A 27,764-nucleotide genomic window follows, 5' to 3' on the forward strand; every position below is an offset into this window, starting at 1 on the left:
GATCAATTTCAGGATAATTGAGAGTTGCGCGACGAGGGAAAAAAAAATGGTGCAAATCAACAAGAAAAAAATTTAAAAGTAAATAAATAAAAGGATGAGGGGAAATTCTTGAATTGACGCTTAAAATGAATTCGGGTCCAGAAAAGCCACACTGCTTCACAGGACGGGGCAGTTTAAAAGAATAAAGCGAAAGGAACATGGCGGGTGCGATCATACCAGCACTAATGCACCAGATCCCATCAGAACTCCGAAGTTAAGCGTGCTTGGGCGAGAGTAGTACTAGGATGGGTGACCCCCTGGGAAGTCCTCGTGTTGCACCCCTCCCTTTTTTGTTTCGAAATCCAAATTTCCCCTTCGTTCTTTATGCTGTAGTAATTTAGCTCCGTCGGAACGATTGCTTTATATTTTGCTTCTTATCGAAGCATGAATGCGGATCTGAAGGCGCGAGACAAGTCAGGAACGGTACGGCTGGATCGAAGCCCGGATCGTCGGTCAAAGTTGTCGGCGCAAATGTATAAGCGCAAGCGTGAAGGATCACTTTCAGGATAATTGAGAGTTGTGCGACGAGGGAAAAAAAAGGTGCAAAGCAACAAGAAAAAAATATAAAAGTAAATAAATAAAAGGATGAGAGGAAATTCATGAACTGACGCTTAGAATGAATTCGGGTCCAGAAAAGCCAAACTGCTTCACAGGACGTGGCAGTTTAAAAGAATAAAGCGAAAGGAACATGGCGGGTGCGATCATACCAGCACTAATGCACCGGATCCCATCAGAACTCCGAAGTTAAGCGTGCTTGGGCGACAGTAGTACTAGGATGGGTGACCCTAGGCCTGTCAACGGGTCGGGTCTAGACCCGGATCCGGATCGGATCCCTGAAATTTTTGCGGGTATGGGTACGGATTTAATTCCGTTAACCGGATCCGGATCCGTTTTTTCAAACAAAAAAACGGGTCGAATACGGAATATAGTATTCCGACCCGTATTAGACCCGGATCCGGATATAAATGATTTAATAATTTATAAAAAAAATATATTATCAATATAATTTGATTAGGATGATGTATTTGAGTAAAATCAATTTGATTTATTTTCTTATTTGGTTTTTTCTTTGCATTAGCTAGAAATTTGTTTACAAATATATCTTTTTCTCTTTTTGTTAGAAATTATAAATTTTGGCAAATTTGTTCGGGTAGACCCGACCCGGATCCGAGACTCGCCGGGTCCGGATCCGGAACACAGAATAAAAGACCCGTCGGGTAAACGGGTCGGATCCGGGTCCGGGTCCGGAATAATGAATTCCGGCCCGGACCCGGCCCGTTGACACCCCTAGGTGACCCCCTGGGAAATCCTCGTGTTGCACCCCTCCCTTTTTTGTTTCGAAATCCAAATTTCCCCTTCGTTCTTTATGCTGTAGTAATTTAGCTCCGTCGGAACGACTGCTTTTTATTTTGCATCTCATCGAAGCATGAAGGCGGATCTGAAGGCGCGAGACAAGTCAGGAACGGTACGGCTGGATCGAAGCCCGGATCGTCGGTCAAAGTTGTCGGCGCAAATGTATAAGCGCAAGCGTGAAGGATCAATTTCAGGATAATTGAGAGTTGCGCGACGAGGGAAAAAAAAATGGTGCAAATCAACAAGAAAAAAATGTAAAAGTAAATAAATAAAAGGATGAGGGGAAATTCTTGAATTGACGCTTAAAATGAATTGGGGTCCATAAAAGCCACACTGCTTCACAGGACGGGGCAGTTTAAAAGAATAAAGCGAAAGGAACATGGCGGGTGCGATCATACCAGCACTAATGCACCGGATCCCATCAGAACTCCGAATTTAAGCGTGCTTGGGCGAGAGTAGTACTAGGATGGGTGACCCCCTGGGAAGTTCTCGTGTTGCACCCCTCCCTTTTTTGTTTCGAAATCCAAATTTCCCCTTCGTTCTTTATGCTGTAGTAATTTAGCTCCGTCGGAACGATTGCTTTATATTTTGCTTCTTATCGAAGCATGAAGGCGAATCTGAAGGCGCGAGACAAGTCAGGAACGGTACGGCTGGATCGAAGCCCGGATCGTCGGTCAAAGTTGTCGGCGCAAATGTATAAGCGCAAGCGTGAAGGATCAATTTCAGGATAATTGAGAGGTGGGCGACGAGGGAAAAAAAAGGTGCAAAGCAACAAGAAAAAAATATAAAAGTAAATAAATAAAAGGATGAGAAGAAATTCATGAATTGACGCTTAGAATGAATTCGGGTCCAGAAAAGCCAAACTGCTTCACAGGACGTGGCAGTTTAAAAGAATAAAGCGAAAGGAACATGGCGGGTGCTATCATACCAGCACTAATGCACCGGATCCCATCAGAACTTCGAAGTTAAGCGTGCTTGGGCGACAGTAGTACTAGGATGGGTGACCCTAGGCCGGTCAACGGGTCGGGTCTACACCCGGATCCGGATCGGATCCCTTAAATTTTTGCGGGTATAGGTAGGGATTTAATTCCGTTATCCGGATCCGGATCCGTTTTTTCAAACAAAAAAACGGGTCGAATACGGAATATAGTATTCCGACCCGTATTAGACCCGGATCCGGATATAAATGATTTAATAAGTTATAAAAAATATATATTATCAATATAATTTGATTAGGATGATGTATTTGAGTAAAATCAATTTGATTTATTTTCTTATTTGGTTTTTTCTTTGCATTAGTTAGAAATTAGTTTACAAATATATCTTTTTCTCTTTTTTGTTAGAAATTATAAATTTTGGCAAATTTGTTCGGGTAGACCCGACCCGGATCCGAGACTCGCCGGGTCCGGATCCGGAACACCGAATAAAAGACCCGTCGGGTAAACGGGTCGGATCCGAGTCCGGGTCCAGAATAATGAATTCCGGTCCGGACCCGGCCCGTTGACACCCCTAGGTGACCCCCTGGGAAATCCTCGTGTTGCACCCCTCCCTTTTTTGTTTCGAAATCCAAATTTCCCCTTCGTTCTTTATGCTGTAGTAATTTAGCTCCGTCGGAACGATTGCTTTATATTTTGCTTCTCATCGAAGCATGAAGGCGGATCTGAAGGCGCGAGACAAGTCAGGAACGGTACGGCTGGATCGAAGCCCGGATCGTCGGTCAAAGTTGTCGGCGCAAATGTATAAGCGCAAGCGTGAAGGATCAATTTCAGGATAATTGAGAGTTGCGCGACGAGGGAAAAAAAAATGGTGCAAATCAACAAGAAAAAAATTTAAAAGTAAATAAATAAAAGGATGAGGGGAAATTCTTGAATTGACGCTTAAAATGAATTCGGGTCCAGAAAAGCCACACTGCTTCACAGGACGGGGCAGTTTAAAAGAATAAAGCGAAAGGAACATGGCGGGTGCGATCATACCAGCACTAATGCACCAGATCCCATCAGAACTCCGAAGTTAAGCGTGCTTGGGCGAGAGTAGTACTAGGATGGGTGACCCCCTGGGAAGTCCTCGTGTTGCACCCCTCCCTTTTTTGTTTCGAAATCCAAATTTCCCCTTCGTTCTTTATGCTGTAGTAATTTAGCTCCGTCGGAACGATTGCTTTATATTTTGCTTCTTATCGAAGCATGAATGCGGATCTGAAGGCGCGAGACAAGTCAGGAACGGTACGGCTGGATCGAAGCCCGGATCGTCGGTCAAAGTTGTCGGCGCAAATGTATAAGCGCAAGCGTGAAGGATCACTTTCAGGATAATTGAGAGTTGTGCGACGAGGGAAAAAAAAGGTGCAAAGCAACAAGAAAAAAATATAAAAGTAAATAAATAAAAGGATGAGAGGAAATTCATGAACTGACGCTTAGAATGAATTCGGGTCCAGAAAAGCCAAACTGCTTCACAGGACGTGGCAGTTTAAAAGAATAAAGCGAAAGGAACATGGCGGGTGCGATCATACCAGCACTAATGCACCGGATCCCATCAGAACTCCGAAGTTAAGCGTGCTTGGGCGACAGTAGTACTAGGATGGGTGACCCTAGGCCTGTCAACGGGTCGGGTCTAGACCCGGATCCGGATCGGATCCCTGAAATTTTTGCGGGTATGGGTACGGATTTAATTCCGTTAACCGGATCCGGATCCGTTTTTTCAAACAAAAAAACGGGTCGAATACGGAATATAGTATTCCGACCCGTATTAGACCCGGATCCGGATATAAATGATTTAATAATTTATAAAAAAAATATATTATCAATATAATTTGATTAGGATGATGTATTTGAGTAAAATCAATTTGATTTATTTTCTTATTTGGTTTTTTCTTTGCATTAGCTAGAAATTTGTTTACAAATATATCTTTTTCTCTTTTTGTTAGAAATTATAAATTTTGGCAAATTTGTTCGGGTAGACCCGACCCGGATCCGAGACTCGCCGGGTCCGGATCCGGAACACAGAATAAAAGACCCGTCGGGTAAACGGGTCGGATCCGGGTCCGGGTCCGGAATAATGAATTCCGGCCCGGACCCGGCCCGTTGACACCCCTAGGTGACCCCCTGGGAAATCCTCGTGTTGCACCCCTCCCTTTTTTGTTTCGAAATCCAAATTTCCCCTTCGTTCTTTATGCTGTAGTAATTTAGCTCCGTCGGAACGACTGCTTTTTATTTTGCTTCTCATCGAAGCATGAAGGCGGATCTGAAGGCGCGAGACAAGTCAGGAACGGTACGGCTGGATCGAAGCCCGGATCGTCGGTCAAAGTTGTCGGCGCAAATGTATAAGCGCAAGCGTGAAGGATCACTTTCAGGATAATTGAGAGTTGTGCGACGAGGGAAAAAAAAGGTGCAAAGCAACAAGAAAAAAATATAAAAGTAAAAAAATAAAAGGATGAGAGGAAATTCATGAATTGACGCTTAGACTGAATTCGGGTCCAGAAAAGCCAAACTGCTTCACAGGACGTGGCAGTTTAAAAGAATAGAGCGAAAGGAACATGGCGGGTGCGATCATACCAGCACTAATGCACCGGATCCCATCAGAACTTCGAAGTTAAGCGTGCTTGGGCGACAGTAGTACTAGGATGGGTGACCCTAGGCCGGTCAACGGGTCGGGTCTACACCCGGATCCGGATCGGATCCCTGAAATTTTTGCGGGTATGGGTAGGGATTTAATTCCGTTATCCGGATCCGGATCCGTTTTTTCAAACAAAAAAACGGGTCGGATACGGAATATAGTATTCCGACCCGTATTAGACCCGGATCCGGATATAAATGATTTAATAATTTATAAAAAATATATATTATCAATATAATTTGATTAGGATGATGTATTTGAGTAAAATCAATTTGATTTATTTTCTTATTTGGTTTTTTCTTTGCATTAGTTAGAAATTAGTTTACAAATATATCTTTTTCTCTTTTTTGTTAGAAATTATAAATTTTGGCAAATTTGTTCGGGTAGACCCGACCCGGATCCGAGACTCGCCGGGTCCGGATCCGGAACACCGAATAAAAGACCCGTCGGGTAAACGGGTCGGATCCGGGTCCGGGTCCAGAATAATGAATTCCGGTCCGGACCCGGCCCGTTGACACCCCTAGGTGACCCCCTGGGAAATCCTCGTGTTGCACCCCTCCCTTTTTTGTTTCGAAATCCAAATTTCCCCTTCGTTCTTTATGCTGTAGTAATTTAGCTCCGTCGGAACGATTGCTTTATATTTTGCTTCTCATCGAAGCATGAAGGCGGATCTGAAGGCGCGAGACAAGTCAGGAACGGTACGGCTGGATCGAAGCCCGGATCGTCGGTCAAAGTTGTCGGCGCAAATGTATAAGCGCAAGCGTGAAGGATCAATTTCAGGATAATTGAGAGTTGCGCGACGAGGGAAAAAAAAATGGTGCAAATCAACAAGAAAAAAATTTAAAAGTAAATAAATAAAAGGATGAGGGGAAATTCTTGAATTGACGCTTAAAATGAATTCGGGTCCAGAAAAGCCACACTGCTTCACAGGACGGGGCAGTTTAAAAGAATAAAGCGAAAGGAACATGGCGGGTGCGATCATACCAGCACTAATGCACCAGATCCCATCAGAACTCCGAAGTTAAGCGTGCTTGGGCGAGAGTAGTACTAGGATGGGTGACCCCCTGGGAAGTCCTCGTGTTGCACCCCTCCCTTTTTTGTTTCGAAATCCAAATTTCCCCTTCGTTCTTTATGCTGTAGTAATTTAGCTCCGTCGGAACGATTGCTTTATATTTTGCTTCTTATCGAAGCATGAATGCGGATCTGAAGGCGCGAGACAAGTCAGGAACGGTACGGCTGGATCGAAGCCCGGATCGTCGGTCAAAGTTGTCGGCGCAAATGTATAAGCGCAAGCGTGAAGGATCACTTTCAGGATAATTGAGAGTTGTGCGACGAGGGAAAAAAAAGGTGCAAAGCAACAAGAAAAAAATATAAAAGTAAATAAATAAAAGGATGAGAGGAAATTCATGAACTGACGCTTAGAATGAATTCGGGTCCAGAAAAGCCAAACTGCTTCACAGGACGTGGCAGTTTAAAAGAATAAAGCGAAAGGAACATGGCGGGTGCGATCATACCAGCACTAATGCACCGGATCCCATCAGAACTCCGAAGTTAAGCGTGCTTGGGCGACAGTAGTACTAGGATGGGTGACCCTAGGCCTGTCAACGGGTCGGGTCTAGACCCGGATCCGGATCGGATCCCTGAAATTTTTGCGGGTATGGGTACGGATTTAATTCCGTTAACCGGATCCGGATCCGTTTTTTCAAACAAAAAAACGGGTCGAATACGGAATATAGTATTCCGACCCGTATTAGACCCGGATCCGGATATAAATGATTTAATAATTTATAAAAAAAATATATTATCAATATAATTTGATTAGGATGATGTATTTGAGTAAAATCAATTTGATTTATTTTCTTATTTGGTTTTTTCTTTGCATTAGCTAGAAATTTGTTTACAAATATATCTTTTTCTCTTTTTGTTAGAAATTATAAATTTTGGCAAATTTGTTCGGGTAGACCCGACCCGGATCCGAGACTCGCCGGGTCCGGATCCGGAACACAGAATAAAAGACCCGTCGGGTAAACGGGTCGGATCCGGGTCCGGGTCCGGAATAATGAATTCCGGCCCGGACCCGGCCCGTTGACACCCCTAGGTGACCCCCTGGGAAATATTCGTGTTGCACCCCTCCCTTTTTTGTTTCGAAATCCAAATTTCCCCTTCGTTCTTTATGCTGTAGTAATTTAGCTCCGTCGGAACGATTGCTTTTTATTTTGCTTCTCATCGAAGCATGAAGGCGGATCTGAAGGCGCGAGACAAGTCAGGAACGGTACGGCTGGATCGAAGCCCGGATCGTCGGTCAAAGTTGTCGGCGCAAATGTATAAGCGCAAGCGTGAAGGATCAATTTCAGGATAATTGAGAGTTGCGCGACGAGGGAAAAAAAAATGGTGCAAATCAACAAGAAAAAAATGTAAAAGTAAATAAATAAAAGGATGAGGGGAAATTCTTGAATTGACGCTTAAAATGAATTGGGGTCCATAAAAGCCACACTGCTTCACAGGACGGGGCAGTTTAAAAGAATAAAGCGAAAGGAACATGGCGGGTGTGATCATACCAGCACTAATGCACCGGATCCCATCAGAACTCCGAAGTTAAGCGTGCTTGGGCGAGAGTAGTACTAGGATGGGTGACCCCCTGGGAAGTCCTCGTGTTGCACCCCTCCCTTTTTTGTTTCGAAATCCAAATTTCCCCTTCGTTCTTTATGCTGTAGTAATTTAGCTCCGTCGGAACGATTGCTTTATATTTTGCTTCTTATCGAAGCATGAAGGCGGATCTGAAGGCGCGAGACAAGTCAGGAACGGTGCGGCTGGATCGAAGCCCGGATCGTCGGTCAAAGTTGTCGGCGCAAATGTATAAGCGCAAGCGTGAAGGATCACTTTCAGGATAATTGAGAGTTGTGCGACGAGGGAAAAAAAAGGTGCAAAGCAACAAGAAAAAAATATAAAAGTAAATAAATAAAAGGATGAGAGGAAATTCATGAACTGACGCTTAGAATGAATTCGGGTCCAGAAAAGCCAAACTGCTTCACAGGACGTGGCAGTTTAAAAGAATAAAGCGAAAGGAACATGGCGGGTGCGATCATACCAGCACTAATGCACCGGATCCCATCAGAACTCCGAAGTTAAGCGTGCTTGGGCGACAGTAGTACTAGGATGGGTGACCCTAGGCCTGTCAACGGGTCGGGTCTAGACCCGGATCCGGATCGGATCCCTGAAATTTTTGCGGGTATGGGTACGGATTTAATTCCGTTAACCGGATCCGGATCCGTTTTTTCAAACAAAAAAACGGGTCGAATACGGAATATAGTATTCCGACCCGTATTAGACCCGGATCCGGATATAAATGATTTAATAATTTATAAAAAAAATATATTATCAATATAATTTGATTAGGATGATGTATTTGAGTAAAATCAATTTGATTTATTTTCTTATTTGGTTTTTTCTTTGCATTAGCTAGAAATTTGTTTACAAATATATCTTTTTCTCTTTTTGTTAGAAATTATAAATTTTGGCAAATTTGTTCGGGTAGACCCGACCCGGATCCGAGACTCGCCGGGTCCGGATCCGGAACACAGAATAAAAGACCCGTCGGGTAAACGGGTCGGATCCGGGTCCGGGTCCGGAATAATGAATTCCGGCCCGGACCCGGCCCGTTGACACCCCTAGGTGACCCCCTGGGAAATCCTCGTGTTGCACCCCTCCCTTTTTTGTTTCGAAATCCAAATTTCCCCTTCGTTCTTTATGCTGTAGTAATTTAGCTCCGTCGGAACGATTGCTTTTTATTTTGCTTCTCATCGAAGCATGAAGGCGGATCTGAAGGCGCGAGACAAGTCAGGAACGGTACGGCTGGATCGAAGCCCGGATCGTCGGTCAAAGTTGTCGGCGCAAATGTATAAACGCAAGCGTGAAGGATCACTTTCAGGATAATTGAGAGTTGTGCGACGAGGGAAAAAAAAGGTGCAAAGCAACAAGAAAAAAATATAAAAGTAAATAAATAAAAGGATGAGAGGAAATTCATGAACTGATGCTTAGAATGAATTCGGGTCCAGAAAAGCCAAACTGCTTCACAGGACGTGGCAGTTTAAAAGAATAAAGCGAAAGGAACATGGCGGGTGCGATCATACCAGCACTAATGCACCGGATCCCATCAGAACTCCGAAGTTAAGCGTGCTTGGGCGACAGTAGTACTAGGATGGGTGACCCTAGGCCTGTCAACGGGTCGGGTCTAGACCCGGATCCGGATCGGATCCCTGAAATTTTTGCGGGTATGGATACGGATTTAATTCCGTTAACCGGATCCGGATCCGTTTTTTCAAACAAAAAAACGGGTCGAATACGGAATATAGTATTCCGACCCGTATTAGACCCGGATCCGGATATAAATGATTTAATAATTTATAAAAAAAATATATTATCAATATAATTTGATTAGGATGATGTATTTGAGTAAAATCAATTAGATTTATTTTCTTATTTGGTTTTTTCTTTGCATTAGCTAGAAATTTGTTTACAAATATATCTTTTTCTCTTTTTGTTAGAAATTATAAATTTTGGCAAATTTGTTCGGGTAGACCCGACCCGGATCCGAGACTCGCCGGGTCCGGATCCGGAACACAGAATAAAAGACCCGTCGGGTAAACGGGTCGGATCCGGGTCCGGGTCCGGAATAATGAATTCCGGCCCGGACCCGGCCCGTTGACACCCCTAGGTGACCCCCTGGGAAATACTCGTGTTGCACCCCTCCCTTTTTTGTTTCGAAATCCAAATTTCCCCTTCGTTCTTTATGCTGTAGTAATTTAGCTCCGTCGGAACGATTGCTTTTTATTTTGCTTCTCATCGAAGCATGAAGGCGGATCTGAAGGCGCGAGACAAGTCAGGAACGGTACGGCTGGATCGAAGCCCGGATAGTCGGTCAAAGTTGTCGGCGCAAATGTATAAGCGCAAGCGTGAAGGATCACTTTCAGGATAATTGAGAGTTGTGCGACGAGGGAAAAAAAAGGTGCAAAGCAACAAGAAAAAAATATAAAAGTAAATAAATAAAAGGATGAGAGGAAATTCATGAACTGACGCTTAGAATGAATTCGGGTCCAGAAAAGCCAAACTGCTTCACAGGACGTGGCAGTTTAAAAGAATAAAGCGAAAGGAACATGGCGGGTGCGATCATACCAGCACTAATGCACCGGATCCCATCAGAACTCCGAAGTTAAGCGTGCTTGGGCGACAGTAGTACTAGGATGGGTGACCCTAGGCCTGTCAACGGGTCGGGTCTAGACCCGGATCCGGATCGGATCCCTAAAATTTTTGCGGGTATGGATAGGGATTTAATTCCGTTATCCGGATCCGGATCCGTTTTTTCAAACAAAAAAACGGGTCGGATACGGAATATAGTATTCCGACCCGTATTAGACCCGCATCCGGATATAAATGATTTAATAATTTATAAAAAATATATATTATCAATATAATTTGATTAGGATGATGTATTTGAGTAAAATCAATTTGATTTATTTTCTTATTTGGTTTTTTCTTTGCATTAGTTAGAAATTAGTTTACAAATATATCTTTTTCTCTTTTTTGTTAGAAATTATAAATTTTGGCAAATTTGTTCGGGTAGACCCGACCCGGATCCGAGACTCGCCGGGTCCGGATCCGGAACACCGAATAAAAGACCCGTCGGGTAAACGGGTCGGATCCGGGTCCGGGTCCGGAATAATGAATTCCGGCCCGGACCCGGCCCGTTGACACCCCTAGGTGACCCCCTGGGAAATCTTCGTGTTGCACCCCTCCCTTTTTTGTTTCGAAATCCAAATTTCCCCTTCGTTCTTTATGCTGTAGTAATTTAGCTCCGTCGGAACGATTGCTTTTTATTTTGCTTCTCATCGAAGCATGAAGGCGGATCTGAAGGCGCGAGACAAGTCAGGAACGGTACGGCTGGATCGAAGCCCGGATCGTCGGTCAAAGTTGTCGGCGCAAATGTATAAGCGCAAGCGTGAAGGATCAATTTCAGGATAATTGAGAGTTGCGCGACGAGGGAAAAAAAAATGGTGCAAATCAACAAGAAAAAAATGTAAAAGTAAATAAATAAAAGGATGAGGGGAAATTCTTGAATTGACGCTTAAAATGAATTGGGGTCCATAAAAGCCACACTGCTTCACAGGACGGGGCAGTTTAAAAGAATAAAGCGAAAGGAACATGGCGGGTGCGATGATACCAGCACTAATGCATTGGATCCCATCAGAACTCCGAATTTAAGCGTGCTTGGGCGAGAGTAGTACTAGGATGGGTGACCCCCTGGGAAGTCCTCGTGTTGCACCCCTCCCTTTTTTGTTTCGAAATCCAAATTTCCCCTTCGTTCTTTATGCTGTAGTAATTTAGCTCCGTCGGAACGATTGCTTTATATTTTGCTTCTTATCGAAGCATGAAGGCGAATCTGAAGGCGCGAGACAAGTCAGGAACGGTACGGCTGGATCGAAGCCCGGATCGTCGGTCAAAGTTGTCGGCGCAAATGTATAAGCGCAAGCGTGAAGGATCAATTTAAGGATAATTGAGAGTTGTGCGACGAGGGAAAAAAAAGGTGCAAAGCAACAAGAAAAAAATATAAAAGTAAAAAAATAAAAGGATGAGAGGAAATTCATGAATTGACGCTTAGACTGAATTCGGGTCCAGAAAAGCCAAACTGCTTCACAGGACGTGGCAGTTTAAAAGAATAGAGCGAAAGGAACATGGCGGGTGCGATCATACCAGCACTAATGCACCGGATCCCATCAGAACTTCGAAGTTAAGCGTGCTTGGGCGACAGTAGTACTAGGATGGGTGACCCTAGGCCGGTCAACGGGTCGGGTCTACACCCGGATCCGGATCGGATCCCTGAAATTTTTGCGGGTATGGGTAGGGATTTAATTCCGTTATCCGGATCCGGATCCGTTTTTTCAAACAAAAAACGGGTCGGATACGGAATATAGTATTCCGACCCGTATTAGACCCGGATCCGGATATAAATGATTTAATAATTTATAAAAAATATATATTATCAATATAATTTGATTAGGATGATGTATTTGAGTAAAATCAATTTGATTTATTTTCTTATTTGGTTTTTTCTTTGCATTAGTTAGAAATTAGTTTACAAATATATCTTTTTCTCTTTTTTGTTAGAAATTATAAATTTTGGCAAATTTGTTCGGGTAGACCCGACCCGGATCCGAGACTCGCCGGGTCCGGATCCGGAACACCGAATAAAAGACCCGTCGGGTAAACGGGTCGGATCCGGGTCCGGGTCCAGAATAATGAATTCCGGCCCGGACCCGGCACGTTGACACCCCTAGGTGACCCTCTGGGAAATCCTCGTGTTGCACCCCTCCCTTTTTTGTTTCGAAATCCAAATTTCCCCTTCGTTCTTTATGCTGTAGTAATTTAGCTCCGTCGGAACGATTGCTTTATATTTTGCTTCTTATCGAAGCATGAAGGCGGATCTGAAGGCGCGAGACAAGTCAGGAACGGTACGGCTGGATCGAAGCCCGGATCGTCGGTCAAAGTTGTCGGCGCAAATGTATAAGCGCAAGCGTGAAGGATCACTTTCAGGATAATTGAGAGTTGTGCGACGAGTGAAAAAAAAGGTGCAAAGCAACAAGAAAAAAATATAAAAGTAAATAAATAAAAGGATGAGAGGAAATTCATGAACTGACGCTTAGAATGAATTCGGGTCCAGAAAAGCCAAACTGCTTCACAGGACGTGGCAGTTTAAAAGAATAAAGCGAAAGGAACATGGCGGGTGCGATCATACCAGCACTAATGCACCGGATCCCATCAGAACTCCGAAGTTAAGCGTGCTTGGGCGACAGTAGTACTAGGATGGGTGACCCTAGGCCGGTCAACGGGTCGGGTCTACACCCGGATCCGGATCGGATCCCTGAAATTTTTGCGGGTATGGGTAGGGATTTAATTCCGTTATCCGGATTCGGATCCGTTTTTTCAAACAAAAAAACGGGTCGGATACGGAATATAGTATTCCGACCCGTATTAGACCCGGATCCGGATATAAATGATTTAATAATTTATAAAAAATATATATTATCAATATAATTTGATTAGGATGATGTATTTGAGTAAAATCAATTTGATTTATTTTCTTATTTGGTTTTTTCTTTGCATTAGTTAGAAATTAGTTTACAAATATATCTTTTTCTCTTTTTTGTTAGAAATTATAAATTTTGGCAAATTTGTTCGGGTAGACCCGACCCGGATCCGAGACTCGCCGGGTCCGGATCCGAAACACCGAATAAAAGACCCGTCGGGTAAACGGGTCGGATCCGGGTCCGGGTCCAGAATAATGAATTCCGGCCCGGTCCCGGCACGTTGACACCCCTAGGTGACCCCCTGGGAAATCCTCGTGTTGCACCCCTCCCTTTTTTGTTTCGAAATCCAAATTTCCCCTTCGTTCTTTATGCTGTAGTAATTTAGCTCCGTCGGAACGATTGCTTTATATTTTGCTTCTTATCGAAGCATGAAGGCGAATCTGAAGGCGCGAGACAAGTCAGGAACGGTACGGCTGGATCGAAGCCCGGATCGTCGGTCAAAGTTGTCGGCGCAAATGTATAAGCGCAAGCGTGAAGGATCAATTTCAGGATAATTGAGAGTTGGGCGACGAGGGAAAAAAAAGGTGCAAAGCAACAAGAAAAAAATATAAAAGTAAATAAATAAAAGGATGAGAAGAAATTCATGAATTGACGCTTAGAATGAATTCGGGTCCAGAAAAGCCAAACTGCTTCACAGGACGTGGCAGTTTAAAAGAATAAAGCGAAAGGAACATGGCGGGTGCGATCATACCAGCACTAATGCACCGGATCCCATCAGAACTTCGAAGTTAAGCGTGCTTGGGCGACAGTATTACTAGGATGGGTGACCCTAGGCCGGTCAACGGGTCGGGTCTACACCCGGATCCGGATCGGATCCCTGAAATTTTTGCGGGTATAGGTAGGGATTTAATTCCGTTATCCGGATCCGGATCCGTTTTTTCAAACAAAAAAACGGGTCGAATACGGAATATAGTATTCCGACCCGTATTAGACCCGGATCCGGATATAAATGATTTAATAATTTATAAAAAATATATATTATCAATATAATTTGATTAGGATGATGTATTTGAGTAAAATCAATTTGATTTATTTTCTTATTTGGTTTTTTCTTTGCATTAGTTAGAAATTAGTTTACAAATATATCTTTTTCTCTTTTTTGTTAGAAATTATAAATTTTGGCAAATTTGTTCGGGTAGACCCGACCCGGATCCGAGACTCGCCGGGTCCGGATCCGGAACACCGAATAAAAGACCCGTCGGGTAAACGGGTCGGATCCGGGTCCGGGTCCAGAATAATGAATTCCGGCCCGGACCCGGCCCGTTGACACCCCTAGGTGACCCCCTGGGAAATCCTCGTGTTGCACCCCTCCTTTTTTTGTTTCGAAATCCAAATTTCCCCTTCGTTCTTTATGCTGTAGCAATTTAGCTCCGTCGGAACGATTGCTTTATATTTTGCTTCTCATCGAAGCATGAAGGCGGATCTGAAGGCGCGAGACAAGTCAGGAACGGTACGGCTGGATCGAAGCCCGGATCGTCGGTCAAAGTTGTCGGCGCAAATGTATAAGCGCAAGCGTGAAGGATCAATTTCAGGATAATTGAGAGTTGCGCGACGAGGGAAAAAAAATGGTGCAAATCAACAAGAAAAAAATTTAAAAGTAAATAAATAAAAGGATGAGGGGAAATTCTTGAATTGACGCTTAAAATGAATTCGGGTCCAGAAAAGCAACACTGCTTCACAGGACGGGACAGTTTAAAAGAATAAAGCGAAAGGAACATTGCGGGTGCGATCATACCAGCACTAATGCACCAGATCCCATCAGAACTCCGAAGTTAAGCGTGCTTGGGCGAGAGTAGTACTAGGATGGGTGACCCCCTGGGAAGTTCTCGTGTTGCACCCCTCCCTTTTTTGTTTCGAAATCCAAATTTCCCCTTCGTTCTTTATGCTGTAGTAATTTAGCTCCGTCGGAACGATTGCTTTATATTTTGCTTCTTATCGAAGCATGAAGGCGAATCTGAAGGCGCGAGACAAGTCAGGAACGGTACGGCTGGATCGAAGCCCGGATCGTCGGTCAAAGTTGTCGGCGCAAATGTATAAGCGCAAGCGTGAAGGATCAATTTCAGGATAATTGAGAGGTGGGCGACGAGGGAAAAAAAAGGTGCAAAGCAACAAGAAAAAAATATAAAAGTAAATAAATAAAAGGATGAGAAGAAATTCATGAATTGACGCTTAGAATGAATTCGGGTCCAGAAAAGCCAAACTGCTTCACAGGACGTGGCAGTTTAAAAGAATAAAGCGAAAGGAACATGGCGGGTGCGATCATACCAGCACTAATGCACCGGATCCCATCAGAACTTCGAAGTTAAGCGTGCTTGGGCGACAGTAGTACTAGGATGGGTGACCCTAGGCCGGTCAACGGGTCGGGTCTACACCCGGATCCGGATCGGATCCCTGAAATTTTTGCGGGTATAGGTAGGGATTTAATTCCGTTATCCGGATCCGGATCCGTTTTTTCAAACAAAAAAACGGGTCGAATACGGAATATAGTATTCCGACCCGTATTAGACCCGGATCCGGATATAAATGATTTAATAATTTCTAAAAAATATATATTATCAATATAATTTGATTAGGATGATGTATTTGAGTAAAATCAATTTGATTTATTTTCTTATTTGGTTTTTTCTTTGCATTAGCTAGAAATTTGTTTACAAATATATCTTTTTCTCTTTTTGTTAGAAATTATAAATTTTGGCAAATTTGTTCGGGTAGACCCGACCCGGATCCGAGACTCGCCGGGTCCGGATCCGGAACACCGAATAAAAGACCCGTCGGGTAAACGGGTCGGATCCGGGTCCGGGTCCAGAATAATGAATTCCGGCCCGGACCCGGCCCGTTGACACCCCTAGGTGACCCCCTGGGAAATACTCGTGTTGCACACCTCCCTTTTTTGTTTCGAAATCCAAATTTCCCCTTCGTTCTTTATGCTGTAGTAATTTAGCTCCGTCGGAACGATTGCTTTTTATTTTGCTTCTCATCGAAGCATGAAGGCGGATCTGAAGGCGCGAGACAAGTCAGGAACGGTACGGCTGGATCGAAGCCCGGATCGTCGGTCAAAGTTGTCGGCGCAAATGTATAAGCGCAAGCGTGAAGGATCACTTTCAGGATAATTGAGAGTTGTGCGACGAGGGAAAAAAAAGGTGCAAAGCAACAAGAAAAAAATATAAAAGTAAATAAATAAAAGGATGAGAGGAAATTCATGAACTGACGCTTAGAATGAATTCGGGTCCAGAAAAGCCAAACTGCTTCACAGGACGTGGCAGTTTAAAAGAATAAAGCGAAAGGAACATGGCGGGTGCGATCATACCAGCACTAATGCACCGGATCCCATCAGAACTCCGAAGTTAAGCGTGCTTGGGCGACAGTAGTACTAGGATGGGTGACCCTAGGCCTGTCAACGGGTCGGGTCTAGACCCGGATCCGGATCGGATCCCTAAAATTTTTGCGGGTATGGGTAGGGATTTAATTCCGTTATCCGGATCCGGATCCGTTTTTTCAAACAAAAAAACGGGTCGGATACGGAATATAGTATTCCGACCCGTATTAGACCCGCATCCGGATATAAATGATTTAATAATTTATAAAAAATATATATTATCAATATAATTTGATTAGGATGATGTATTTGAGTAAAATCAATTTGATTTATTTTCTTATTTGGTTTTTTCTTTGCATTAGTTAGAAATTAGTTTACAAATATATCTTTTTCTCTTTTTTGTTAGAAATTATAAATTTTGGCAAATTTGTTCGGGTAGACCCGACCCGGATCCGAGACTCGCCGGGTCCGGATCCGGAACACCGAACAAAAGACCCGTCGGGTAAACGGGTCGGATCCGGGTCCGGGTCCGGAATAATGAATTCCGGCCCGGACCCGGCCCGTTGACACCCCTAGGTGACCCCCTGGGAAATCTTCGTGTTGCACCCCTCCCTTTTTTGTTTCGAAATCCAAATTTCCCCTTCGTTCTTTATGCTGTAGTAATTTAGCTCCGTCGGAACGATTGCTTTTTATTTTGCTTCTCATCGAAGCATGAAGGCGGATCTGAAGGCGCGAGACAAGTCAGGAACGGTACGGCTGGATCGAAGCCCGGATCGTCGGTCAAAGTTGTCGGCGCAAATGTATAAGCGCAAGCGTGAAGGATCAATTTCAGGATAATTGAGAGTTGCGCGACGAGGGAAAAAAAAATGGTGCAAATCAACAAGAAAAAAATGTAAAAGTAAATAAATAAAAGGATGAGGGGAAATTCTTGAATTGACGCTTAAAATGAATTGGGGTCCATAAAAGCCACACTGCTTCACAGGACGGGGCAGTTTAAAAGAATAAAGCGAAAGGAACATGGCGGGTGCGATGATACCAGCACTAATGCATTGGATCCCATCAGAACTCCGAATTTAAGCGTGCTTGGGCGAGAGTAGTACTAGGATGGGTGACCCCCTGGGAAGTCCTCGTGTTGCACCCCTCCCTTTTTTGTTTCGAAATCCAAATTTCCCCTTCGTTCTTTATGCTGTAGTAATTTAGCTCCGTCGGAACGATTGCTTTATATTTTGCTTCTTATCGAAGCATGAAGGCGAATCTGAAGGCGCGAGACAAGTCAGGAACGGTACGGCTGGATCGAAGCCCGGATCGTCGGTCAAAGTTGTCGGCGCAAATGTATAAGCGCAAGCGTGAAGGATCAATTTCAGGATAATTGAGAGTTGGGCGACGAGGGAAAAAAAAGGTGCAAAGCAACAAGAAAAAAATATAAAAGTAAATAAATAAAAGGATGAGAAGAAATTCATGAATTGACGCTTAGAATGAATTCGGGTCCAGAAAAGCCAAACTGCTTCACAGGACGTGGCAGTTTAAAAGAATAAAGCGAAAGGAACATGGCGGGTGCGATCATACCAGCACTAATGCACCGGATCCCATCAGAACTTCGAAGTTAAGCGTGCTTGGGCGACAGTATTACTAGGATGGGTGACCCTAGGCCGGTCAACGGGTCGGGTCTACACCCGGATCCGGATCGGATCCCTGAAATTTTTGCGGGTATAGGTAGGGATTTAATTCCGTTATCCGGATCCGGATCCGTTTTTTCAAACAAAAAAACGGGTCGAATACGGAATATAGTATTCCGACCCGTATTAGACCCGGATCCGGATATAAATGATTTAATAATTTATAAAAAATATATATTATCAATATAATTTGATTAGGATGATGTATTTGAGTAAAATCAATTTGATTTATTTTCTTATTTGGTTTTTTCTTTGCATTAGTTAGAAATTAGTTTACAAATATATCTTTTTCTCTTTTTTGTTAGAAATTATAAATTTTGGCAAATTTGTTCGGGTAGACCCGACCCGGATCCGAGACTCGCCGGGTCCGGATCCGGAACACCGAATAAAAGACCCGTCGGGTAAACGGGTCGGATCCGGGTCCGGGTCCAGAATAATGAATTCCGGCCCGGACCCGGCCCGTTGACACCCCTAGGTGACCCCCTGGGAAATCCTCGTGTTGCACCCCTCCTTTTTTTGTTTCGAAATCCAAATTTCCCCTTCGTTCTTTATGCTGTAGTAATTTAGCTCCGTCGGAACGATTGCTTTATATTTTGCTTCTCATCGAAGCATGAAGGCGGATCTGAAGGCGCGAGACAAGTCAGGAACGGTACGGCTGGATCGAAGCCCGGATCGTCGGTCAAAGTTGTCGGCGCAAATGTATAAGCGCAAGCGTGAAGGATCAATTTCAGGATAATTGAGAGTTGCGCGACGAGGGAAAAAAAAATGGTGCAAATCAACAAGAAAAAAATTTAAAAGTAAATAAATAAAAGGATGAGGGGAAATTCTTGAATTGACGCTTAAAATGAATTCGGGTCCAGAAAAGCAACACTGCTTCACAGGACGGGACAGTTTAAAAGAATAAAGCGAAAGGAACATGGCGGGTGCGATCATACCAGCACTAATGCACCAGATCCCATCAGAACTCCGAAGTTAAGCGTGCTTGGGCGAGAGTAGTACTAGGATGGGTGACCCCCTGGGAAGTTCTCGTGTTGCACCCCTCCCTTTTTTGTTTCGAAATCCAAATTTCCCCTTCGTTCTTTATGCTGTAGTAATTTAGCTCCGTCGGAACGATTGCTTTATATTTTGCTTCTTATCGAAGCATGAAGGCGAATCTGAAGGCGCGAGACAAGTCAGGAACGGTACGGCTGGATCGAAGCCCGGATCGTCGGTCAAAGTTGTCGGCGCAAATGTATAAGCGCAAGCGTGAAGGATCAATTTCAGGATAATTGAGAGGTGGGCGACGAGGGAAAAAAAAGGTGCAAAGCAACAAGAAAAAAATATAAAAGTAAATAAATAAAAGGATGAGAAGAAATTCATGAATTGACGCTTAGAATGAATTCGGGTCCAGAAAAGCCAAACTGCTTCACAGGACGTGGCAGTTTAAAAGAATAAAGCGAAAGGAACATGGCGGGTGCGATCATACCAGCACTAATGCACCGGATCCCATCAGAACTTCGAAGTTAAGCGTGCTTGGGCGACAGTAGTACTAGGATGGGTGACCCTAGGCCGGTCAACGGGTCGGGTCTACACCCGGATCCGGATCGGATCCCTGAAATTTTTGCGGGTATAGGTAGGGATTTAATTCCGTTATCCGGATCCGGATCCGTTTTTTCAAACAAAAAAACGGGTCGAATACGGAATATAGTATTCCGACCCGTATTAGACCCGGATCCGGATATAAATGATTTAATAATTTCTAAAAAATATATATTATCAATATAATTTGATTAGGATGATGTATTTGAGTAAAATCAATTTGATTTATTTTCTTATTTGGTTTTTTCTTTGCATTAGCTAGAAATTTGTTTACAAATATATCTTTTTCTCTTTTTGTTAGAAATTATAAATTTTGGCAAATTTGTTCGGGTAGACCCGACCCGGATCCGAGACTCGCCGGGTCCGGATCCGGAACACCGAATAAAAGACCCGTCGGGTAAACGGGTCGGATCCGGGTCCGGGTCCAGAATAATGAATTCCGGCCCGGACCCGGCCCGTTGACACCCCTAGGTGACCCCCTGGGAAATACTCGTGTTGCACCCCTCCCTTTTTTGTTTCGAAATCCAAATTTCCCCTTCGTTCTTTATGCTGTAGTAATTTAGCTCCGTCGGAACGATTGCTTTTTATTTTGCTTCTCATCGAAGCATGAAGGCGGATCTGAAGGCGCGAGACAAGTCAGGAACGGTACGGCTGGATCGAAGCCCGGATCGTCGGTCAAAGTTGTCGGCGCAAATGTATAAGCGCAAGCGTGAAGGATCACTTTCAGGATAATTGAGAGTTGTGCGACGAGGGAAAAAAAAGGTGCAAAGCAACAAGAAAAAAATATAAAAGTAAATAAATAAAAGGATGAGAGGAAATTCATGAACTGACGCTTAGAATGAATTCGGGTCCAGAAAAGCCAAACTGCTTCACAGGACGTGGCAGTTTAAAAGAATAAAGCGAAAGGAACATGGCGGGTGCGATCATACCAGCACTAATGCACCGGATCCCATCAGAACTCCGAAGTTAAGCGTGCTTGGGCGACAGTAGTACTAGGATGGGTGACCCTAGGCCTGTCAACGGGTCGGGTCTAGACCCGGATCCGGATCGGATCCCTAAAATTTTTGCGGGTATGGGTAGGGATTTAATTCCGTTATCCGGATCCGGATCCGTTTTTTCAAACAAAAAAACGGGTCGGATACGGAATATAGTATTCCGACCCGTATTAGACCCGCATCCGGATATAAATGATTTAATAATTTATAAAAAATATATATTATCAATATAATTTGATTAGGATGATGTATTTGAGTAAAATCAATTTGATTTATTTTCTTATTTGGTTTTTTCTTTGCATTAGTTAGAAATTAGTTTACAAATATATCTTTTTCTCTTTTTTGTTAGAAATTATAAATTTTGGCAAATTTGTTCGGGTAGACCCGACCCGGATCCGAGACTCGCCGGGTCCGGATCCGGAACACCGAACAAAAGACCCGTCGGGTAAACGGGTCGGATCCGGGTCCGGGTCCGGAATAATGAATTCCGGCCCGGACCCGGCCCGTTGACACCCCTAGGTGACCCCCTGGGAAATCTTCGTGTTGCACCCCTCCCTTTTTTGTTTCGAAATCCAAATTTCCCCTTCGTTCTTTATGCTGTAGTAATTTAGCTCCGTCGGAACGATTGCTTTTTATTTTGCTTCTCATCGAAGCATGAAGGCGGATCTGAAGGCGCGAGACAAGTCAGGAACGGTACGGCTGGATCGAAGCCCGGATCGTCGGTCAAAGTTGTCGGCGCAAATGTATAAGCGCAAGCGTGAAGGATCAATTTCAGGATAATTGAGAGTTGCGCGACGAGGGAAAAAAAAATGGTGCAAATCAACAAGAAAAAAATGTAAAAGTAAATAATTAAAAGGATGAGGGGAAATTCTTGAATTGACGCTTAAAATGAATTGGGGTCCATAAAAGCCACACTGCTTCACAGGACGGGGCAGTTTAAAAGAATAAAGCGAAAGGAACATGGCGGGTGCGATCATACCAGCACTAATGCATTGGATCCCATCAGAACTCCGAATTTAAGCGTGCTTGGGCGAGAGTAGTACTAGGATGGGTGACCCCCTGGGAAGTCCTCGTGTTGCACCCCTCCCTTTTTTGTTTCGAAATCCAAATTTCCCCTTCGTTCTTTATGCTGTAGTAATTTAGCTCCGTCGGAACGATTGCTTTATATTTTGCTTCTTATCGAAGCATGAAGGCGAATCTGAAGGCGCGAGACAAGTCAGGAACGGTACGGCTGGATCGAAGCCCGGATCGTCGGTCAAAGTTGTCGGCGCAAATGTATAAGCGCAAGCGTGAAGGATCAATTTCAGGATAATTGAGAGGTGGGCGACGAGGGAAAAAAAAGGTGCAAAGCAACAAGAAAAAAATATAAAAGTAAATAAATAAAAGGATGAGAAGAAATTCATGAATTGACGCTTAGAATGAATTCGGGTCCAGAAAAGCCAAACTGCTTCACAGGACGTGGCAGTTTAAAAGAATAAAGCGAAAGGAACATGGCGGGTGCGATCATACCAGCACTAATGCACCGGATCCCATCAGAACTTCGAAGTTAAGCGTGCTTGGGCGACAGTAGTACTAGGATGGGTGACCCTAGGCCGGTCAACGGGTCGGGTCTACACCCGGATCCGGATCGGATCCCTGAAATTTTTGCGGGTATAGGTAGGGATTTAATTCCGTTATCCGGATCCGGATCCGTTTTTTCAAACAAAAAAACGGGTCGAATACGGAATATAGTATTCCGACCCGTATTAGACCCGGATCCGGATATAAATGATTTAATAATTTCTAAAAAATATATATTATCAATATAATTTGATTAGGATGATGTATTTGAGTAAAATCAATTTGATTTATTTTCTTATTTGGTTTTTTCTTTGCATTAGCTAGAAATTTGTTTACAAATATATCTTTTTCTCTTTTTGTTAGAAATTATAAATTTTGGCAAATTTGTTCGGGTAGACCCGACCCGGATCCGAGACTCGCCGGGTCCGGATCCGGAACACCGAATAAAAGACCCGTCGGGTAAACGGGTCGGATCCGGGTCCGGGTCCAGAATAATGAATTCCGGCCCGGACCCGGCCCGTTGACACCCCTAGGTGACCCCCTGGGAAATACTCGTGTTGCACCCCTCCCTTTTTTGTTTCGAAATCCAAATTTCCCCTTCGTTCTTTATGCTGTAGTAATTTAGCTCCGTCGGAACGATTGCTTTTTATTTTGCTTCTCATCGAAGCATGAAGGCGGATCTGAAGGCGCGAGACAAGTCAGGAACGGTACGGCTGGATCGAAGCCCGGATCGTCGGTCAAAGTTGTCGGCGCAAATGTATAAGCGCAAGCGTGAAGGATCACTTTCAGGATAATTGAGAGTTGTGCGACGAGGGAAAAAAAAGGTGCAAAGCAACAAGAAAAAAATATAAAAGTAAATAAATAAAAGGATGAGAGGAAATTCATGAACTGACGCTTAGAATGAATTCGGGTCCAGAAAAGCCAAACTGCTTCACAGGACGTGGCAGTTTAAAAGAATAAAGCGAAAGGAACATGGCGGGTGCGATCATACCAGCACTAATGCACCGGATCCCATCAGAACTCCGAAGTTAAGCGTGCTTGGGCGACAGTAGTACTAGGATGGGTGACCCTAGGCCTGTCAACGGGTCGGGTCTAGACCCGGATCCGGATCGGATCCCTAAAATTTTTGCGGGTATGGGTAGGGATTTAATTCCGTTATCCGGATCCGGATCCGTTTTTTCAAACAAAAAAACGGGTCGGATACGGAATATAGTATTCCGACCCGTATTAGACCCGCATCCGGATATAAATGATTTAATAATTTATAAAAAATATATATTATCAATATAATTTGATTAGGATGATGTATTTGAGTAAAATCAATTTGATTTATTTTCTTATTTGGTTTTTTCTTTGCATTAGTTAGAAATTAGTTTACAAATATATCTTTTTCTCTTTTTTGTTAGAAATTATAAATTTTGGCAAATTTGTTCGGGTAGACCCGACCCGGATCCGAGACTCGCCGGGTCCGGATCCGGAACACCGAACAAAAGACCCGTCGGGTAAACGGGTCGGATCCGGGTCCGGGTCCGGAATAATGAATTCCGGCCCGGACCCGGCCCGTTGACACCCCTAGGTGACCCCCTGGGAAATCTTCGTGTTGCACCCCTCCCTTTTTTGTTTCGAAATCCAAATTTCCCCTTCGTTCTTTATGCTGTAGTAATTTAGCTCCGTCGGAACGATTGCTTTTTATTTTGCTTCTCATCGAAGCATGAAGGCGGATCTGAAGGCGCGAGACAAGTCAGGAACGGTACGGCTGGATCGAAGCCCGGATCGTCGGTCAAAGTTGTCGGCGCAAATGTATAAGCGCAAGCGTGAAGGATCAATTTCAGGATAATTGAGAGTTGCGCGACGAGGGAAAAAAAAATGGTGCAAATCAACAAGAAAAAAATGTAAAAGTAAATAAATAAAAGGATGAGGGGAAATTCTTGAATTGACGCTTAAAATGAATTGGGGTCCATAAAAGCCACACTGCTTCACAGGACGGGGCAGTTTAAAAGAATAAAGCGAAAGGAACATGGCGGGTGCGATGATACCAGCACTAATGCATTGGATCCCATCAGAACTCCGAATTTAAGCGTGCTTGGGCGAGAGTAGTACTAGGATGGGTGACCCCCTGGGAAGTCCTCGTGTTGCACCCCTCCCTTTTTTGTTTCGAAATCCAAATTTCCCCTTCGTTCTTTATGCTGTAGTAATTTAGCTCCGTCGGAACGATTGCTTTATATTTTGCTTCTTATCGAAGCATGAAGGCGAATCTGAAGGCGCGAGACAAGTCAGGAACGGTACGGCTGGATCGAAGCCCGGATCGTCGGTCAAAGTTGTCGGCGCAAATGTATAAGCGCAAGCGTGAAGGATCAATTTAAGGATAATTGAGAGTTGTGCGACGAGGGAAAAAAAAGGTGCAAAGCAACAAGAAAAAAATATAAAAGTAAAAAAATAAAAGGATGAGAGGAAATTCATGAATTGACGCTTAGACTGAATTCGGGTCCAGAAAAGCCAAACTGCTTCACAGGACGTGGCAGTTTAAAAGAATAGAGCGAAAGGAACATGGCGGGTGCGATCATACCAGCACTAATGCACCGGATCCCATCAGAACTTCGAAGTTAAGCGTGCTTGGGCGACAGTAGTACTAGGATGGGTGACCCTAGGCCGGTCAACGGGTCGGGTCTACACCCGGATCCGGATCGGATCCCTGAAATTTTTGCGGGTATGGGTAGGGATTTAATTCCGTTATCCGGATCCGGATCCGTTTTTTCAAACAAAAAAACGGGTCGGATACGGAATATAGTATTCCGACCCGTATTAGACCCGGATCCGGATATAAATGATTTAATAATTTATAAAAAATATATATTATCAATATAATTTGATTAGGATGATGTATTTGAGTAAAATCAATTTGATTTATTTTCTTATTTGGTTTTTTCTTTGCATTAGTTAGAAATTAGTTTACAAATATATCTTTTTCTCTTTTTTGTTAGAAATTATAAATTTTGGCAAATTTGTTCGGGTAGACCCGACCCGGATCCGAGACTCGCCGGGTCCGGATCCGGAACACCGAATAAAAGACCCGTCGGGTAAACGGGTCGGATCCGGGTCCGGGTCCAGAATAATGAATTCCGGCCCGGACCCGGCACGTTGACACCCCTAGGTGACCCTCTGGGAAATCCTCGTGTTGCACCCCTCCCTTTTTTGTTTCGAAATCCAAATTTCCCCTTCGTTCTTTATGCTGTAGTAATTTAGCTCCGTCGGAACGATTGCTTTATATTTTGCTTCTTATCGAAGCATGAAGGCGGATCTGAAGGCGCGAGACAAGTCAGGAACGGTACGGCTGGATCGAAGCCCGGATCGTCGGTCAAAGTTGTCGGCGCAAATGTATAAGCGCAAGCGTGAAGGATCACTTTCAGGATAATTGAGAGTTGTGCGACGAGTGAAAAAAAAGGTGCAAAGCAACAAGAAAAAAATATAAAAGTAAATAAATAAAAGGATGAGAGGAAATTCATGAACTGACGCTTAGAATGAATTCGGGTCCAGAAAAGCCAAACTGCTTCACAGGACGTGGCAGTTTAAAAGAATAAAGCGAAAGGAACATGGCGGGTGCGATCATACCAGCACTAATGCACCGGATCCCATCAGAACTCCGAAGTTAAGCGTGCTTGGGCGACAGTAGTACTAGGATGGGTGACCCTAGGCCGGTCAACGGGTCGGGTCTACACCCGGATCCGGATCGGATCCCTGAAATTTTTGCGGGTATGGGTAGGGATTTAATTCCGTTATCCGGATCCGGATCCGTTTTTTCAAACAAAAAAACGGGTCGGATACGGAATATAGTATTCCGACCCGTATTAGACCCGGATCCGGATATAAATGATTTAATAATTTATAAAAAATATATATTATCAATATAATTTGATTAGGATGATGTATTTGAGTAAAATCAATTTGATTTATTTTCTTATTTGGTTTTTTCTTTGCATTAGTTAGAAATTAGTTTACAAATATATCTTTTTCTCTTTTTTGTTAGAAATTATAAATTTTGGCAAATTTGTTCGGGTAGACCCGACCCGGATCCGAGACTCGCCGGGTCCGGATCCGAAACACCGAATAAAAGACCCGTCGGGTAAACGGGTCGGATCCGGGTCCGGGTCCAGAATAATGAATTCCGGCCCGGTCCCGGCACGTTGACACCCCTAGGTGACCCCCTGGGAAATCCTCGTGTTGCACCCCTCCCTTTTTTGTTTCGAAATCCAAATTTCCCCTTCGTTCTTTATGCTGTAGTAATTTAGCTCCGTCGGAACGATTGCTTTATATTTTGCTTCTTATCGAAGCATGAAGGCGGATCTGAAGGCGCGAGACAAGTCAGGAACGGTACGGCTGGATCGAAGCCCGGATCGTCGGTCAAAGTTGTCGGCGCAAATGTATAAGCGCAAGCGTGAAGGATCAATTTCAGGATAATTGAGAGTTGTGCGACGAGTGAAAAAAAAGGTGCAAAGCAACAAGAAAAAAATATAAAAGTAAATAAATAAAAGGATGAGAGGAAATTCATGAACTGACGCTTAGAATGAATTCGGGTCCAGAAAAGCCAAACTGCTTCACAGGACGTGGCAGTTTAAAAGAATAAAGCGAAAGGAACATGGCGGGTGCGATCATACCAGCACTAATGCACCGGATCCCATCAGAACTCCGAAGTTAAGCGTGCTTGGGCGACAGTAGTACTAGGATGGGTGACCCTAGGCCGGTCAACGGGTCGGGTCTACACCCGGATCCGGATCGGATCCCTGAAATTTTTGCGGGTATGGGTAGGGATTTAATTCCGTTATCCGGATTCGGATCCGTTTTTTCAAACAAAAAAACGGGTCAGATACGGAATATAGTATTCCGACCCGTATTAGACCCGGATCCGGATATAAATGATTTAATAATTTATAAAAAATATATATTATCAATATAATTTGATTAGGATGATGTATTTGAGTAAAATCAATTTGATTTATTTTCTTATTTGGTTTTTTCTTTGCATTAGTTAGAAATTAGTTTACAAATATATCTTTTTCTCTTTTTTGTTAGAAATTATAAATTTTGGCAAATTTGTTCGGGTAGACCCGACCCGGATCCGAGACTCGCCGGGTCCGGATCCGGAACACCGAATAAAAGACCCGTCGGGTAAACGGGTCGGATCCGGGTCCGGGTCCAGAATAATGAATTCCGGACCGGACCCGGCCCGTTGACACCCCTAGGTGACCCCCTGGGAAATCCTCGTGTTGCACCCCTCCTTTTTTTGTTTCGAAATCCAAATTTCCCCTTCGTTCTTTATGCTGTAGTAATTTAGCTCCGTCGGAACGATTGCTTTATATTTTGCTTCTCATCGAAGCATGAAGGCGGATCTGAAGGCGCGAGACAAGTCAGGAACGGTACGGCTGGATCGAAGCCCGGATCGTCGGTCAAAGTTGTCGGCGCAAATGTATAAGCGCAAGCGTGAAGGATCAATTTCAGGATAATT

The 27,764-nt window shown here is 43.9% G+C and overlaps 11 non-coding genes and 21 pseudogenes across 11 annotated transcripts; all 32 read left to right on the forward strand.

Annotated features, from left to right (window-relative positions):
• The first annotated feature begins 202 nt into the window (after positions 1 to 202).
• Positions 203 to 321, forward strand: LOC140017671 (5S ribosomal RNA). The gene has a single exon (XR_011823978.1). It is a non-coding gene; the product is annotated as a 5S ribosomal RNA (ribosomal RNA).
• Positions 322 to 732: 411 nt separating this feature from the next.
• LOC140018922 (5S ribosomal RNA) lies at positions 733 to 850 on the forward strand (annotated as a pseudogene).
• A 926-nt stretch (positions 851 to 1,776) lies between these two features.
• LOC140017828 (5S ribosomal RNA) lies at positions 1,777 to 1,895 on the forward strand. Its single transcript, XR_011824134.1, has one exon. It is a non-coding gene; the product is annotated as a 5S ribosomal RNA (ribosomal RNA).
• A 411-nt stretch (positions 1,896 to 2,306) lies between these two features.
• Positions 2,307 to 2,424, forward strand: LOC140020715 (5S ribosomal RNA; annotated as a pseudogene).
• Positions 2,425 to 3,351: 927 nt separating this feature from the next.
• Positions 3,352 to 3,470, forward strand: LOC140017673 (5S ribosomal RNA). Its single transcript, XR_011823979.1, has one exon. It is a non-coding gene; the product is annotated as a 5S ribosomal RNA (ribosomal RNA).
• Positions 3,471 to 3,881: 411 nt separating this feature from the next.
• Positions 3,882 to 3,999, forward strand: LOC140018923 (5S ribosomal RNA; annotated as a pseudogene).
• A 924-nt stretch (positions 4,000 to 4,923) lies between these two features.
• Positions 4,924 to 5,041, forward strand: LOC140019757 (5S ribosomal RNA; annotated as a pseudogene).
• A 927-nt stretch (positions 5,042 to 5,968) lies between these two features.
• On the forward strand, positions 5,969 to 6,087 carry LOC140017674 (5S ribosomal RNA). Its single transcript, XR_011823980.1, has one exon. It is a non-coding gene; the product is annotated as a 5S ribosomal RNA (ribosomal RNA).
• Positions 6,088 to 6,498: 411 nt separating this feature from the next.
• On the forward strand, positions 6,499 to 6,616 carry LOC140018924 (5S ribosomal RNA; annotated as a pseudogene).
• Positions 6,617 to 7,542: 926 nt separating this feature from the next.
• Positions 7,543 to 7,661, forward strand: LOC140017551 (5S ribosomal RNA). The gene has a single exon (XR_011823859.1). It is a non-coding gene; the product is annotated as a 5S ribosomal RNA (ribosomal RNA).
• A 411-nt stretch (positions 7,662 to 8,072) lies between these two features.
• LOC140018925 (5S ribosomal RNA) lies at positions 8,073 to 8,190 on the forward strand (annotated as a pseudogene).
• A 924-nt stretch (positions 8,191 to 9,114) lies between these two features.
• LOC140018926 (5S ribosomal RNA) lies at positions 9,115 to 9,232 on the forward strand (annotated as a pseudogene).
• Positions 9,233 to 10,156: 924 nt separating this feature from the next.
• Positions 10,157 to 10,274, forward strand: LOC140018927 (5S ribosomal RNA; annotated as a pseudogene).
• A 927-nt stretch (positions 10,275 to 11,201) lies between these two features.
• On the forward strand, positions 11,202 to 11,320 carry LOC140018165 (5S ribosomal RNA). Its single transcript, XR_011824467.1, has one exon. It is a non-coding gene; the product is annotated as a 5S ribosomal RNA (ribosomal RNA).
• A 411-nt stretch (positions 11,321 to 11,731) lies between these two features.
• LOC140019758 (5S ribosomal RNA) lies at positions 11,732 to 11,849 on the forward strand (annotated as a pseudogene).
• A 924-nt stretch (positions 11,850 to 12,773) lies between these two features.
• LOC140018324 (5S ribosomal RNA) lies at positions 12,774 to 12,891 on the forward strand (annotated as a pseudogene).
• Positions 12,892 to 13,816: 925 nt separating this feature from the next.
• Positions 13,817 to 13,934, forward strand: LOC140020696 (5S ribosomal RNA; annotated as a pseudogene).
• Positions 13,935 to 14,860: 926 nt separating this feature from the next.
• On the forward strand, positions 14,861 to 14,979 carry LOC140017594 (5S ribosomal RNA). Its single transcript, XR_011823902.1, has one exon. It is a non-coding gene; the product is annotated as a 5S ribosomal RNA (ribosomal RNA).
• Positions 14,980 to 15,390: 411 nt separating this feature from the next.
• Positions 15,391 to 15,508, forward strand: LOC140019759 (5S ribosomal RNA; annotated as a pseudogene).
• A 924-nt stretch (positions 15,509 to 16,432) lies between these two features.
• Positions 16,433 to 16,550, forward strand: LOC140018929 (5S ribosomal RNA; annotated as a pseudogene).
• Positions 16,551 to 17,477: 927 nt separating this feature from the next.
• On the forward strand, positions 17,478 to 17,596 carry LOC140018167 (5S ribosomal RNA). The gene has a single exon (XR_011824469.1). It is a non-coding gene; the product is annotated as a 5S ribosomal RNA (ribosomal RNA).
• A 411-nt stretch (positions 17,597 to 18,007) lies between these two features.
• On the forward strand, positions 18,008 to 18,125 carry LOC140020697 (5S ribosomal RNA; annotated as a pseudogene).
• Positions 18,126 to 19,052: 927 nt separating this feature from the next.
• Positions 19,053 to 19,171, forward strand: LOC140017595 (5S ribosomal RNA). Its single transcript, XR_011823903.1, has one exon. It is a non-coding gene; the product is annotated as a 5S ribosomal RNA (ribosomal RNA).
• A 411-nt stretch (positions 19,172 to 19,582) lies between these two features.
• On the forward strand, positions 19,583 to 19,700 carry LOC140019762 (5S ribosomal RNA; annotated as a pseudogene).
• A 924-nt stretch (positions 19,701 to 20,624) lies between these two features.
• LOC140018930 (5S ribosomal RNA) lies at positions 20,625 to 20,742 on the forward strand (annotated as a pseudogene).
• A 927-nt stretch (positions 20,743 to 21,669) lies between these two features.
• LOC140018146 (5S ribosomal RNA) lies at positions 21,670 to 21,788 on the forward strand. Its single transcript, XR_011824448.1, has one exon. It is a non-coding gene; the product is annotated as a 5S ribosomal RNA (ribosomal RNA).
• Positions 21,789 to 22,199: 411 nt separating this feature from the next.
• Positions 22,200 to 22,317, forward strand: LOC140019764 (5S ribosomal RNA; annotated as a pseudogene).
• A 924-nt stretch (positions 22,318 to 23,241) lies between these two features.
• Positions 23,242 to 23,359, forward strand: LOC140018931 (5S ribosomal RNA; annotated as a pseudogene).
• Positions 23,360 to 24,286: 927 nt separating this feature from the next.
• Positions 24,287 to 24,405, forward strand: LOC140018168 (5S ribosomal RNA). The gene has a single exon (XR_011824470.1). It is a non-coding gene; the product is annotated as a 5S ribosomal RNA (ribosomal RNA).
• A 411-nt stretch (positions 24,406 to 24,816) lies between these two features.
• LOC140019765 (5S ribosomal RNA) lies at positions 24,817 to 24,934 on the forward strand (annotated as a pseudogene).
• Positions 24,935 to 25,859: 925 nt separating this feature from the next.
• On the forward strand, positions 25,860 to 25,977 carry LOC140018325 (5S ribosomal RNA; annotated as a pseudogene).
• Positions 25,978 to 26,902: 925 nt separating this feature from the next.
• Positions 26,903 to 27,020, forward strand: LOC140018326 (5S ribosomal RNA; annotated as a pseudogene).
• Positions 27,021 to 27,764: the final 744 nt, after the last annotated feature.

Source organism: Coffea arabica, chromosome 11c (assembly GCF_036785885.1).
Source record: "Coffea arabica cultivar ET-39 chromosome 11c, Coffea Arabica ET-39 HiFi, whole genome shotgun sequence".
NCBI classification, from domain to species: Eukaryota; Viridiplantae; Streptophyta; class Magnoliopsida; order Gentianales; family Rubiaceae; genus Coffea; species Coffea arabica.